The sequence below is a fragment of the Bos grunniens genome, chromosome X (assembly GCF_055505025.1).
Source record: "Bos grunniens cultivar Pamir isolate PY7600 chromosome X, Bosgru_T2T1.0, whole genome shotgun sequence".
Lineage (NCBI taxonomy): Eukaryota > Metazoa > Chordata > Mammalia > Artiodactyla > Bovidae > Bos > Bos grunniens.
The window spans coordinates 23,483,526-23,497,029 of NC_141194.1; the positions used below are offsets into that span (position 1 = coordinate 23,483,526).

Below are 13,504 nucleotides of genomic sequence, written 5' to 3' on the forward strand. Positions count from 1 at the left end.
ATGAAGGGCAGCCACGAGACAGCAGAAGGGAAGGTCCTGGGACCCTTCAGTGGGGGGCTGAATACGCCCTCCTCTCCTCGTCTGGGGTGACAGGGAAGGTGGCAGCATCAATTTCAGACAGGAGAGGGAACAGACTTGGTGCGGGAGAGGGGGCGTTGGATATGGGGGTGTCTCGCACCAATTTTCATCCTGACTCAGAATGTCAGCTGAGAGGACCTGCCTTCCCTGCGAGCCCTCACTGCTGCCCCCCACTTCTAACGCCCAGGCAGGACTCTCCTCGCTGAAGGTTCTCACATCATGTCCTTGTCTGTCCTCCAGGTGCCCTCCTTGCCTGCTTTCCTGCCCGCACTCCCACTTGCGGTCGCTGACCTGCTGTCACCATGCCTCGGAGGCACAAGAACAAGTCACGTGCCCCTGGGAAATGCCACCAGGTCCAGGAGGGACACTCAGGAGGCCCAGGCCAGTGCTGCTGCAGCCCCAAAGGAGGAGCGCCCCTCCTCCCCCTCTTCTGCCCCTCAGGGTTCTCCCCCGAGCTCCCCTGCTGGCGATCACCAGGAGCTTCAGGGAGCCATGGCCCCTAGCTCTCCTGATGCACAGCCTTCATGTGCAGCATCTGATGAAGGTGTCCAAGGCCCCGAGGAAGAAAGTGCAGGTGCCTCCCAGGAAGACCCTGCCACTCAGAGCACTCACAAAGATCCTCTGGCCAGGAAGGCCAGGATACTGGTGGAGTTCCTGCTGGAGAAGTACACCAAGAAGGAGCCCATCACGCAGAATGCCCTGATGAAAATCGTCAGCAGGAAGTACAGGCAGCACTTCTCTGAGATCCACAGTACAGCCCGTGAGCACATGGAGCTGGTCTTTGGCCTGGAGATGAAGGAAGTCGACCGTAGAGGGAACATCTACACCCTTATCAGCAAGGTCAACCTCGGGGGAAACGATTGTCCAAGTGATTGGGGGGTGGCCTCCAAGTCTGGTCTCATCATGGTGCTCCTGGGGGTCATCTTCATGAATGGTAACCGTGCCACAGAGAATGAGATCTGGGAATTCCTCAGTATGTTGGGGATCTATGCTGGGAGGAGGCACTGGATCTTTGGGGAGCCTAGAAGGCTCATCACCAAAAATCTGGTGCAGAAGGAGTACCTGAACTACCGCAAAGGTACCCAATAGTGATCCTCCGTGCTACGAGTTCCTGTGGGGCCCGAGAGCTTGTGCTGAGACCAGTTAAGATGAAGGTACTGGAGGTTCTAGCCAAGTTCCACGGTAGGGTCCCTAGTTCCTTCCCAGACCTCTATGATGAGGCTCTGAGAGATCAGGTGGAGAGAGCAGGGCGGAGAGTTGTGGCCATGGCTGAGGCCAGTGCCCCTTCCAGGGCCAAGTCCTGCAGCTCCTCCCACATCTAGTGAGGGGGGCAGGGCACTTTGTTCCCTTTGTGTTGGAAGAGAGCAATCAAGCTCCTAAATAGTGCAGAGTACTGGGGTGGAGTGAACAAAACCCATATCTTCTTACAGTTTTAAATGGTAAGCCAGTTTAGGTCTAGTCTGTTTTAACAAAATATATATGTGTTTTCTTGTATCCATATGAGAAATACCTAATGAACGATGATTTAAATTAGAAAGGTAAAGAGGTGAAGGAGATGTTTAGTACTTTCAAATATTCTTACATTTGATAAGGTTTATTGTGCTTCAGAATTCAAATGTATGAATCATATAAATCGTATTTTCCAGCTGTTTTAATGTTTTAAAAGTTTGGGTATTTGTAAAACGCACTGAAAGTACTGAATATATTGTTCACAATGCAAAGAAGATAACATGACATTAGAGGAGAATTTTTCTTGAAGAGTAGTCAAGCTTCTAAAGAGTGCATGGTAGTGGGGGTTAGATCACATTTATTTCGATCACATTTCTCTTACTGTTTCACACGAGTAACTTCTACATATCATTTTTTTCCAAATATTTTTACTTGTAAGAGGTTGTTTTTCCTCAGAGTATTAATTTGGTAATGATACTGCTGTTAGGTTCATTGCTGTTTTAAAAGTTTTAAAGGTACAGTTTTGATAGATATAAAAGAAATTCAGGAGCCATCTATATTGTCTTTATGATCTGAAAGTAGGTAACATAGCACTGCAAGAGTGATATCATGCTAATGTGAAAGAAGACCACAGAAACTATTGAGAAACAAAAAGAAAATGGAGAAAAGAATAGAGTTAAAAAGTCTTTAAGTTGTGGTTTACCTTATTTCTTGAAACTTTCTTTTAGTAAAAATAAAAAATACTTTGACTTATTTAGCTCATTTAAGAATATTTGTTTCTTTTGTCCTGATTCACTGCATATTCTCTGCTGTCTCCTGGATTAAAAATAAACTCAATTGGGAAGGTGGTATTTGAAGGCTTCGTAGTAATCATAACTTCCACTTATTATAAACCAATACTTCTTAATCAGTATGCCACTGCTTTATATGTAGTACATGCATTCCAGCATTCATGCAAGATCAGATTTAGCAGACTCCATTCATGGATGGATTACTTGCAAATTTCTCAAGTTCACAAACTGAGGAAGTGACCTTCCTAGGACTAGTCCCCCAATCTGGATTTGTGCAGAGCCCACAATGTGCCACTTCTCCCAGCCTAAGCCAGACATCATGTTTTTTCATTCATTATTCCTCTAAACACTCCAAAAAATGTGTCTCATTGGATACATGGGGCCCTGTCCCAAAGAACTGTTTTCAAATAAATTTAAAAAAATGCTGTTAATGAATGGTATGAAAGAAGACAAAACTACTCAGGGACAATGTGGTCATGAACACATGCAATGTCAGATACCCTGAAAAGATCACTATGCCCTCATTTATCCTTCCTGATTCTCAGGGACATAAAGCCTTAGCTTAAGCGCTGTGACCTCAGGTCAATGGATGGAAGAGTCCCAGCCTCTGATAGTTATCAAGGGGAAAGTTTTAGAACACTAGGGGTCCCACAAACTATATCCTGCTTCTTGCCTTGTGTGGCCATGGGGAGAGCAGTCTGTCTGAGGTGCGCCTTCCTTTCCTGCAGGGCAAGGGTGGAGGGGTTCTCAGGGAGTTGAGCACCTTGGACTTGTGGCAGCAGCTCCAATTCTGCCCAAGTAGGAGATCCTAAGAGGCCTTCTTAGGATTTACAGTGAGGACACTGGGGGCTGATGAATGGACCCCCCCCATAGCAAGGGGGAGGGCACAGAGGAACAGCCAAGGGTAGCTAGGGAGTAGCTCTCTCACCCCTTCTGTTGTCTCAAGAAGGCGAAAGCCTTGGCCACAGGCCTGCTGATTCAGCCAGTAGAGAGGGTGGATTCCCATATGCTACTGGAAGTCAAGGTAAGAAACCTGATCTAAGACTGGGGGACCACTGACTCCAGAAGAGAGTGGAGCCCTAGAATGTTCTCCTCCTCAGAAGGCCCCAGTAGCTTTGCACACATCTGGCTCATCCTGTCTTCCAATCCGGAACTTCCAAGAAAGTAATGGCTTTGTTCTGAGGATCACAGCCTCAGGTGAGTGGAGGCTGCAGTCTGGGTCTGGTCAGGAGTGAGGATGAGGTCCCTGAACGAGGACCAAGAGGACCACTCAGCCCAGAACAGGGGAGACTGTAGAGGCCCACCCCTGATGTCAGCCCTATGAGACCCAGGAGAAAGCTTTCTGGCCGAAGTGCTTCTCTTTCTGCTGGAGGGGTCTCAGGGAGGTGAGAGCCTTGGTCTACTGGGAGAAGCCTCACTTCAGTACAGAGTGGAAAACTAGTGACCCCAAATGAGGATAAAGGGACTGCACCTAGAACACAGCCCTGCCCCTCTACATCTCGCACTGGTAAATTTGTGAACACAGGCATGATGCATCCCCCACATTTCCTTTCAGAGCATCTCAGGAGGTGAGGCGCTGGGGCTCAGAGGTCAACCTCAGGAGGAATTCCAGGTCATGCCAAGAGTCAAGTAGAGGATCATGAGGACTAAAGGAATCACTCACACTATACCACCTTTATAGCATCCCTCCCCTAGGGTCAGCCATGTGTGACCACAGGTTGGGAGCTGTCACATCCTCTGAGGTCGTCTCAGGGAATTTAAGGCTGTCACATGAGAGGACAGGTCTCGTTAGGAGATGGGAAGTCAGTGTGAAGACCTGGAGAGAGGACAGTAATAGTGAAGAGAGGGAGGAAATACAGGTCTTCCTAGGAGCCTGATTGTGGACAGGTGCAGCCAGCCATTAGAAGGCCTCAATTTCCAGTCACAGCTTTCTGGCCTGAGAGACCACAGGTAGATGTGGTAAGTTAGGCAACTTAGTTTCTTGAATGTTGAGTTTCTAGACAGAATTTCTTTTCTAGACAGAGATTTGAGACAGGTTTTCACTCTCTTTATTCACTTTCATCAAGAGGCTTTTTAGTTTCTTTTCTATTTCTGGCATAAGGGTAATTCCATCTACATATCTGAGGTTATTGATATCTCTCCCAGCAATCTTGAATCTAACTTGTGCTTCATTCAGTCTGGCATTTCACATAATGTACACTGCATACAAGTTAAATAAGCAGGGTGACAATACACAGTCTGATGTACTCCTTTCCCAATTTGTCATCAGTCCATTGTTCTATCCAGTTCTAACTGTTGCTTCCTGACCTGTATGCAGATTTCTCAGGAGGCAGGTTAGGTGGTCTGGTATTCCCATCTCTTAACAATTTTCCACATTCTATTGTGATCCACACAGTCAAAGGCCTTAGGGTAGTCAATAAAGCAGAAGTAGATGCTTTTCTGGAATTCTCTTGCTTTTTCTATGATCCAATAGATGTTGGCAATTTGATCTCTGTTTCCTTTGCCTTTTCTAAATCCAGCTTGGACATCTGGAAGTTCTTGATTCATGTACTATTGAAGCCTAGCATGGAGAATTTTGAGCAGTACTTTGCTAGCATGTGAGATGAGTGCAATTGTGCAGTAGTTTGAACATTCTTTGGCATTGCCTTTCTGTGGGATTGGAATGACAGCTGACCTTTTCCAGTTCTATGGCCACTGCTGATTTTTCCAAATTTACTGGCGTATTAAGTGTAGCACTTTAAAGCATCATCTTTCAAGATTTGCAAAAGGTCACCTGGAATTCCATCACCTCTAGTAGCTTTGTTTGTAGTGATGCTTTCTAAGGCCCACTTGACTTCGCATTTCAGGATGTCTGTCTCTAGGTGAATGATCACTCCGTCATGGTTATTGGATCATTATGATCTTTTTAGTATAGTTCTTTTGTGTATTCATGCCACCTCTTCTACAGAGCTTCTGCTTCTGTTAGGTCCTCACCATTTCTGTCCTTCTTGTGCCCATTGTTGCATGAAATGTTCCCTTGGTATCTCTAATTTTCTTGAAGAGAATCTAGTCTTTCCCATTCTATTGATTTCCCCTGTTTCTTTGCACTGATCACTTAGGAAGGCTTTCTTATCTCTCCTTGCTATTCTTTGAAACTCTGCATTCAGATGGATATATCTTTCCTTTGCTCCTTTGCCTTTGCTTCTCTCCTTTTCTCAGCTATTTGTAAGGAATCCTCAGACAATCATTTTGCCTTTCTGAATTTCTTTTTCATGGGGATGGTTTTGATCACCGCCTCCTGTACAATGCTACAAACCTCCGTCCATAGTTCTTCAGTCACTCTGTCTTCCAGATCTAATCGCTTGAATCTATTTGTCACCTCCACTGTATAATCATATGGGATTTCATTTAGGTCATACCTGAATGGCCTTCTGCTTTTCCCTACTTTCTTCAAATTGAGCCTGAATTTTACAAAAAGGAGTCCATCACCTGAGCCACAGTCAGCTCCTGGTCTTGTTTTTGCTTATGAAGTAGAGATTTTTCACCTTTGACTGCAAAGAATATAACCAATCTGATTTTGTTATTGACCATCTGGTGATGTCCATGTGTAGAGTCTTCTCTTGTGTTGTTGGAAAAGGGTGTTGGCTATGACCAGTGCGTTCTCTCAGCAAAACTGTTAGCCTTTGCCCTGCTTCAATTTGGAGTTCAAGGACAAACTTGCTCTTACTCCAGGTATCACTTGACTTCCTACTTTCGCATTCCAAGCCTCTGATGAAAAGGACATATTTTCTTGGTTTTAGTTCTAGATGGTCTCGTAGGTCATCATAGAACTGTTCAACTTCAGTTTCTTTGGCATTAATGGTTGGTGCATAGACTTGGATTACTGTTGTATTGAATGGTTTGCCTTGGAAATAAACAGAGATCATATTGTCCTTTTTGAGATTGCACCCAAGTAATGCATTTCGGACTCTTTTGTTGACTATGAGGCTATTCCATTTCTTTTTTAAGATTCTTTCTCACAATAGTAAATATAATGGTCATGTGAATGAAATTTGCTCATTCCCATCCATTTTAGTTCACTGATTACTAAAATGTTCATGTTCACTCTTGCCATCTCCTGTTTGACCACTTCCAACTTACTTTGATTCATGGACCTAACATTCCAGGTTCCTATGCAATACTGTTCTTTACAGCATCAGAGTTTACTTTCATCACCAGTCACATCCACCACTGGGTGTTGCTTTCACTTTGGCTCTGTCTCTTCATTGTTTCTGGAATTATTTCTCCACTCTTCTCCAGTAGCATATTGGGCACCTACTGACCTGGGGTGTTCCTCTTTCAGTGTCATATCTTTTTGTCTTTTCATACTGTTCATGGGATTCTCAAGGCAAGAATACTGAAGTGCTTGGCTTTTCCCTTCTCCAGTAGACCATGTTTTGTCAGAACTCTCCACCATGACCTGTCTGTCTTGGATGCCCCTACACGGCTTCATAGAGTTAGACAAGGCTGTGATCCATGTGATCAGCTTGGTTAGTTTTCTGATTGTGGTTTTCATTCTGTCTGCCTTTTGATGGATAAGGTTAAGAGGCTTGTAGAAGCTTCCTGATGGGAGGGACTGGCTGTGGCAATACTGAGTGACTCAAACTAAGTGGCAAATATTTGTGACTCATCAGATCAGATCAGATCAGATCAGTCGCTCAGTCCTGTCTGACTCTTTGTGACCCCATGAATTGTAGCATGCCAGGCCTCCCTGTCCATCACCAACTCCCAGAGTTCACTGAGACTCACGTCCATCGAGTCAGTGATGCCATCCAGCCATCTCATCCTCTGTCATCCCCTTCTCCTCCTGCCCCCAATCCCTCCCAGCATCAGAGTCTTTTCCAATGAGTCAGCTCTTCGCATGAGGTGGCCAAAGTACTGGAGTTTCAGCTTTAGTATCATTCCTTCCAAAGAAATCCCAGGGCTGATCTCCTTCAGAATGGACTGGTTGGATCTACTTGCAGTCCAAGGCACTCTCAAGAGTCTTCTCCAACACCACAGCTCAAAAGCATCAATTCTTGGGTGCTCAGCCTTCTTCACAGTCCAACTCTCACATCCATACATGACCACAGGAAAAACCATAGCCTTGACTAGATGAAGCTTTGTTGGCAAAGTAATGTCTCTGCTTTTGAATATGCTATCTAGGTTGGTCATAACTTTCCTTCCAAGGAGTAAGTGTCTTTTAATTTCATGGCCGCAGTCACCATCTGCAGTGGTTTTGGAGCCCAGAAAAATAAAGTCTGACACTGTTTCCACTGTTTCCCCAACTATTTGCCAGGAAGTAATGGGACCGGATGCCATGATCTTCGTTTTCTGAGTGTTGAGCTTTAAGCCAACTTTTTCACTCTCCACTTTCACTTTCATCAAGAGGCTTTTTAGTTCCTCTTCCCTTTCTGCCAGAAGGGTGGTGTCATCTGAATATCTGAGGTTATTGATATTTCTCCCGTCAATCTTGATTCCAGCTTGTGTTTCTTCCAGTCCAGCGTTTCTCATGATGTACTCCGCATATAAGTTAAATAAACAGGGTGACAATATACAGCCTTGACGTCCTCTTTTTCCTATTTGGAACCAGTCTGTTGTTCCATGTCCAGTTATAACTGTTGCTTCCTGACCTACATATAAATTTCTCAAGAGGCAGGTCTGGTATTCCCATCTCTTTCAGAATTTTCCACAGTTGATTGTGATCCACACAGTCAAAGGCTTTGGCATAGTCAATAAAGCAGAAATAGATGTTTTTCTGGAACTCTCTTGCTTTTTCCATGATCCAGCGGATGTTGGCAATTTGATCTCTGGTTCCTCTGGCTTTTCTAAAACCAGCTTGAACATCAGGAAGTTCACGGTTCACATATTGCTGAAGCCTGACTTGGAGAATTTTGAGCATTACTTTACTAGCGTGTGAGATGAGTGCAATTGTGCAGTAGTTTGAGCATTCCTTGGCATTGCCTTTGTTTGAGATTGGAATGAAAACTGACATTTTCCTATCCTGTGGCCACTGCTGAGTTTTCCAAATTTACTGGCATACTGAGTGCTGCACTTTCACAGCATCATCTTTCAGGATTTGGAATAGCTCAACTGGAATTCCATCACCTCCACTAGCTTTGTTCGTAGTGATGCTTTCTAAGGCCCACTTGACTTCACATTCCAGGATGTCTGTCTCTAGGTCAGTGATCACACCATCATGATTATCTAGGTCATGAAGATCTTTTTTGTACAGTTCTTCTGTGTATTCTTGCCATCTCTTCTTAATATCTTCTGCTTCTGTTAGGTCCATCCCATTTCTGTTCTTTATCGAGCCCATCTTTGCATGAAATGTTCCTTTGGTATCTCTGATTTTCTTGAAGAGATCTCTAGTCTTTCCCATTCTGTTGTTTTCCTCTATTTCTTTCCATTGATCACTGAAGAATGCTTTCTTATCTCTTCTTGCTATTCTTTGGAACTCTGCATTCAGTTGTTTATATCTTTCCTTTTCTCCTTTGCTTTCACTTCTAGGTGTTTCAAGAGGGCATAAGAGGGCACACACACTGAAACCATACTCACAGAAAACTAGTCAATCTAATCACACTAGAACCACAGCCATGTCTAACTCAATGAAACTAAGCCATGCCTGTGGGGCAACCGAAGATGGGTGGGGCATGTTGGAGAGATCTGATGGAATGTGGTCCACTGGAGAAGGGAATGGCAAACCATTTCAGTATTCTTGCCTTGAGAACCCCATGAACAGTATTAACAGGCAAAATGATAGGATACTGAAAGAGAAATTCCCCAGGTCAGTAGGTACCCAATATGCTACTGGAGATCAATGGAGAAATAACTCCAAAAAGAATGAAGGGATGGAGCCAAAGCAAAAACAATACCCAGCTGTGGATGTGACTGGTGATAGAAGCAAGGTCCAATGCTGTAAAGAGCAATATTGCATAGGAACCTGGAATGTCAGGTCCATGAATCAAGGCAAATTGAAAGTGGTCAAACCAGAGATGGCAAGAGTGAATGTCAACATTCTAGGAATCAGCGAACTGAAATGGGTGAATTTAACTCAGATGACCATTATATTTCCTACTGCGGGCAGGAATCCCTCAGAAGAAATGGAGTGGCCATCATGGTCAACAAAAGAGTCTGAAATGCAGTACTTGGATGCAATCTCAAAAATGACAGAATGATCTCTGTTCGTTTCCAAGGCAAACCATTCAATATCACAGTAATCCAAGTCTATGCCCCAACCAGTAACGCTGAAGAAGCTGAAGTTGAACGGTTCTATGAAGACCTACAAGACCTTTTAGAACTAACACCCAAAAAAGATGTCCTTTTCAATATAGGGGACTGGAATGCAAAAGTAGGAAGTCAAGAAACACCTGGAGTAACAGGCAAATTTTGCCTTGGAATACGGACTGAAGCAGGGCAAAGACTAATAGAGTTTTGCCAAGAAAATGCACTGGTCATAACAAACACCCTCTTCCAACAACACAAGAGAAGCCTCTATACGTGAACATCACCAGATGGTCAACACCAAAATCAGATTGATTATATTCTTTGCAGCCAAAGATGGAGAAGCTCTATACAGTCAACAAAAACAAGACCAGGAGCTGACTGTGGCTCAGATCATGAAATCCTTATTTCCAAATTCAGACTTAAATTGACGAAAGTAGGGAAAACCACTAGACCATTCAGGTACGACCTAAATCAAATCCCTTATGATTATACAGTGGAAGTGAGAAATAGATTTAAGGGCCTAGATCTGATAGATAGAGTGCCTGATGAACTATGAAATGAGGTTCATGACATTGTACAGGAGACAGGGATCAAGACCATCCCCATGGGAAAGAAATGCAATTGTGACTCATAATAAGTGGCAAATAAATGAAATTTTGTTGTAGGTGTTCAAAGTGTCTAGGGAAAGGGGTTCTGAGGCCTCTGGGGCAAATATCTGTTTTCCTTTCCTTTCCAGAATTATGGACCTGGCAGGATAGACATTGCTGGTAGACTGTTTGCACAATTTTATAAAAATCTTACCAGTGTCTATAAGTTGAGTCATCTTAAATGATGGTCAGGGAAAGAGTTGCTAGAAAGCTGGGAGGAACCAAGGGGTCATCTTGAATTTCTCAAAGCCCCAACTCTTTATTTCATTTAAAGCTATTGTTTACCCACTTACTTTCTCCAATGTGGGAGCTGACTGGTGCCATATTAAATAGACGTCAGGATGGCAAAAGTGTGGCAAGGAAGGGTCAATGTTTTTGGCAGAAGCAAAATGGACTTTATCTACATGTGCCACAATGTTCACAGATTCTTTTGTTGTTCTGCCTGTACATACAAGTCAGCTTCAGTGTTTCTCTGATACTTGGGTTTAGTCCTTTTAGTGTGAGCTTCAATTTTGATGACAGACAACATTCTACTACAGGACATAGAAGACTTCCAAAAGTTTCTAATAATTCCTGAAACACTTATAATACACACCTATACAAGTTTGAAAGTGTGAGTTGCTCAGTTGTGTCTTACTCTTTGCGACCTCTTGCACTGTAGCCCACCAGGCTTCTCTGTCCATGGAATTCTCCAGGTAAGAATACTGGAGTAGGTAGCCATTCCCTTCTCCAGGGGATGTTCCTGACCCAGAGATCGAAGTCAGATCTCCTGCACTGCAGGCAGATTCCTTGCTGTCTGAGCCACCTGGTAAGCCAGACACAATGTAAAAAAGGCTTAACATTATTTCTTATTTGGCAATGCTTCCCATGTAATTTCACATAACCAATATTCTTAATTAGTTTAATATCTCTCTTTTTATAAGGAGAGAGAATAAATCTTTGAGATATTTCAGGGGCCCTCTGAAATAACGTATACCTCAAAGCTACTTCTAAGTCAAAAAGACACGTAGAATTTGATTTGGAGGAAGCTTTTCAAAAACATCAAAGAGGCTTTAAAACACTTAGTCTCATAGATCACTGGGAAAAAATGCTTAGTTATCCACTTAACCAAAATAACAAAGAGTTCATAGGCAAATATAGGTTATATTGTTCTGATTAAAATTTAGCTTTTTTAACATCCAGAGGACTAGGTTTACTTACACAATTATATTCTGATAAAGATTCTCTCTCTCTCTCTCTCTCTCTCTCTCTCTCTATATATATATATATATATATATATATATATTTGGCAGATTCCTTCAAGGTAAAGAAAAACTTTCATAATTTCTTCTTACCAAGAACAAACCCATAGAAAAAAGACAATTTGTCCTTTTAACAAAGATAAAACCAAATTCCAATTTTATACCAAGTTACTTTTGATACTTAAACTCATTTACTTAATTAAATTGATTCCAATTTTATTTATTCTTGACCACACATAAAATTCCTTTCCAAAGATTTATTTTTTCACAAAACTTACAATTTTCTATGTCCATTTTAGTTTGTGCCTTGTTTTCTTTCCCATTTGGGAATAACCAGCCTTACAAAAAACTACTTTTTTTTTCTTAACAAAAACATCTCCATACCATATAAATTTTGTTACCACCAAACATATTCTATGTCTGTTATTATACTCAGTAGCTTTAACCACATATTAAACTTCTTAATCCTTTTAATTTTAATTTTTTCAGTGAAAATAAAGAAGTAAATCTTTTTTTTTCCCTTTTTTAAATTTAAATTTATTTATTTTAATTGGAGGCTAATTACTTTACAATATTGTATTGGTTTTGCCATACATCAACATGAATCCGCCATGGGTGTACACGTGTTCCCCGTCCTGAACCCCCTCCTGCCTCCCTCCCCGTACCATCCCTCTGGGTCATCCCAGTGCACCAGCCCCAAGCATCCTGTATCCTGCATCGAACCTGGACTGGTAATTCGTTTCTTTCTTAATTGTATTAATATTTTGTGGCTCAGCAAACTTAAAAACACACGTTATAATTTCCAGAAATATATAGAATAATCTTTCAATAAAACATAAGGTACATTTATTAATAAACCAAAACATACTTAGTCTCTTGTAGTAACAGGTGAAATATATGCAAACTTAGATTTGTTCAACAATTAATGTTTTAGTATTTTATCTTATTTGGAAATAACTAGACAGTCAACAAATTTTCATCACTTAATTTAACTTAGCCAAACTCTAAGAGTATAAATTACCAAAGAGATTTAGGAAACAATTTGAGTAGACATATCACAAAACGATTATTGTTAAAAAGTTCACCTAAAAACTCCTATCTCATTTATATCTATTTAATTTTTTTGTTCTTAATAATCATACTTAGATTCCTCATGAAAATCTCATTAAAGCATTTAGTCATTATCTTAAGACCTTTTGACTCTTTTTTGTTTGTTTGTTCCCAGCAAATGTTGCAACAGAGACATTAGCTCATTTGACTAGTAAACCCAATAGAACAAAAGTTGGTTATCCATATTTTATTTTATGCTAACTCTGAAGATATACCCATATTAAACCAGTAAGCTTAAATTTAGCTTTTATTTACTCAAGATTATTCTAGCTCATGTGAACTTGAAAAATATTTGGGTTGGTGTTTCTTAAACTTTTAAGAATTTTTATATAAGCATGAGTATTTTTAAGCCAATTAAATAGAGCTCTTTTACAAATACGATTTTGGCAACATAATCTGGAATTAGAAAGATACCATATTTATAATGTATACATACAGACATACAGACAGACAATTAGCTCAAAGTTTTCATTGTAGAACTTTAGTCATGAATCAGGTACAGTACAAAACTCACTAGTTTATAAATAGCAACTGGAATTAATTAAGTATACTCATTCAGATGGCTAAAGTATTTTTCTTTGTTTGTGGAGAAGACTTTTAAGATCAGTATTTTCCTTTGACAAGCAATTTTAAAGAGACTGTTTAGGCAAGGGGGTGTTTTAGCAGTATGTGTTTAAAGAGGTTCCTTTTTTTTTTTTTTAATTCTACAGACTGAGCTAACTCAGACTCATTCTCAGGTGCTGTGACCTGTGTTAACACTTGAAAGACATGATAGAATTTATAACTTCAAGGGGCAGAGACAGAAAATGTGTTTTCTCCTAGGAGTTTTGGAGCATATTTGTCTATTATCATAAGTATTTGAGTAATTGTTATTAATTTTTTCCTTAAGTAAAGGAAAATTTTACTCTAATACCCTGGTTATTTATAATATCTACAAGCATTTTAGTAGGGATGGGCAAAGCCT

The 13,504-nt window shown here is 41.3% G+C and overlaps 1 pseudogene; it reads left to right on the forward strand.

Annotated features, from left to right (window-relative positions):
* Window positions 1–380: 380 nt before the first annotated feature.
* Window positions 381–1,634, forward strand: LOC147339991 (melanoma-associated antigen B4-like; annotated as a pseudogene).
* The last annotated feature ends 11,870 nt before the right edge of the window (window positions 1,635–13,504 follow it).